The following is a 2,320-nucleotide window of genomic DNA, read 5'->3' on the forward strand; positions in this document are numbered from 1 at the left end:
TTCTTATTCATTGTCATATTTAATTGCGGTAAAATAATCCAAACTTACTGTGGCGACTGGAATGACATAATTTAGCACATATCTGTTAGACTGATAGATATGCAGGATTGTTTAATTTAAATTTAATAGGAGTGTTATGATTTACATAGTTATAAAGCAGGAGTCTTAAGTTTAGTATTTTTGGAAGCGACAATTTATCGCAGGTTTGCTCACGTAACTGTTCACGAATCATTTGTTGTGTAGTTCAGTTGTTGAGAAGTGACGTCACATTAGTCGAATCTTCTAACTTTTTTTATTGTTTTAAGTGAGTATTGTTACATCATAACGTCTCGTAGTTGGTGGAAAGTTCTAGAACTTAGTCGGGCAATATACACACACACACACACACACACACACATATATATATAGGCGACCAAGTTAGTGAAAGTGAACGTGTAGTTAGACTGCGTGTGAAATAGTTGTAACGAGCGATTTTTAAAGTGAGTTTTACAGCTTGTATTGTAATAACAAAGTAGAGGAGAATAATTTGTCTTGTCAAAGGGTATTCTAAAGTAACTGAACCCGCCAGTATGGACTTTGACAAAAAAGAGACAGTTATTTAAAGCTCTGGATACAAGTGTGATAACCAATGGTGTAACAACTTTTTGTACTTAAGTTTACTTGTTTTGTATATATTGTTTTAAAACAAACCCATTATGTGCTGTCTGTTTATTGTTGAAATTTATCGCCAAAAAGTCACAGATGCCTACTGTAAAGACTCGCGGCCCCTATAAAAACCTGCCAAAGACAAAATTAATTGAGTAACTACTAAAAGATGAATACTGTTTCGTGATAATAAGAACCCTATGCAACAACACAGTATGAAAGAGCAAGGATACTTCTTTTTTAAATAAATATTATGCTTCAGTCTTCTATCCACTTTCACACATAAAGAAGATATTAGTATTCTCTTCTTTTTTAGGGACTGGTGTGACCTAGTAATTTGCGAGTCGAACAGTGAATCCAAGGGTCTTTTGTTCGCGTCTCATAGCAGCAAAATCGAGCTCAGCACTTTGGAACCGTGAGAGCGTTATAAGAGTAAAGGTTATACCCGTTATTCGATGAAAGTAGTCCAAGAGTTAGCGGTGGGTACTGTTGGCTAGCTGCTTCCACTCTAGCCAATCATTTCGAAACTAAGACGGCCAACGCATATATCCCTTGTATAGCATTGCGCAAATGTCCAAAGCAAACAAAAATTAATTTCTACAACAGGAACATACATTGAAATTTGCAGGACTGAAGAAGTCTTCCTTGTTTATCAAAACCGAAAGATTAGTGAGCCCAATGTTTCACAACGATAAAATAGATAATGATGATATGGCAAATGAAAAAAACTAAAAACCCTTTCTTGTAGAAAAGTGAAAAACATGCTCACAGAAATAATTTTATCCTTTAATATAAAAAACAAGCAAACGTGAAGGAAAATACAATTGACTTTACCAATAATATTGATTTATGGATTGCAGCAATTCTATGCTGAACACCTTGTAAACAATAAGTCACAGTAGAACTTACAGATTTTCCAACGAAAAGGATCTGGCAGGGCCAGGTGGTTAGTGCGCTCGACTCGCAATCTGCGGGTCGCGGGTTCGAATCCTCGTCACACCAAACATGCTCACCCTTTCAGCCGTGAGGGCGTTATAATGTGACGGTCACTCCCACTAAGAGCAGCCTAAGAGTTGGCGGTGGGTGGTGATGACTAGCTGCCTCCCCTCTAGTCTTACACTGCTTAATTAGGGACGGCTAGCGCAAATAGCCCTCGTGTAGCTTTGCGCAAAATTCAAAACAAATAAACAAACCAACTAGAAGGAATATTTTTAGGGCTATTTGGGTGACTGACATTCTTGGATATTTAGTGATGTTTCCAAAACAAAAATACATTAGGAAAGTTAAGGCAAATGTTCGGTAACTGACAATAAAAACATGTTGAAATAGGTCTTGTTAACATGGTTATTATTACAATATGCTTACTACTTCATGACTGTATGACTTCCTTACGTAATAAGACCAGATTAATTTAGATCAATCTGGAGTTGTAGATTCTGATGATTATGGTGACTGATTTTCTGAAAGTTTATTATGAAAACATCAATCTTACATATTTTCCTGCTCAATCTACATCGATAAAACAGCAAATGTTTTACACCAGGTCAAAGTCTACATTATCATTAGATCGACGTGGCCTGGAACAAATTATTTATACATATATATATCTCAGGGTGACGTCTAACAGTTTGGAGATTTTTCGGTGGAAAAATCTTAGAAACTTAGTAATTTTAGG

This window comes from Limulus polyphemus, unplaced genomic scaffold, assembly GCF_000517525.1.
Source record: "Limulus polyphemus unplaced genomic scaffold, Limulus_polyphemus-2.1.2 Scaffold12218, whole genome shotgun sequence".
NCBI lineage: Eukaryota > Metazoa > Arthropoda > Merostomata > Xiphosura > Limulidae > Limulus > Limulus polyphemus.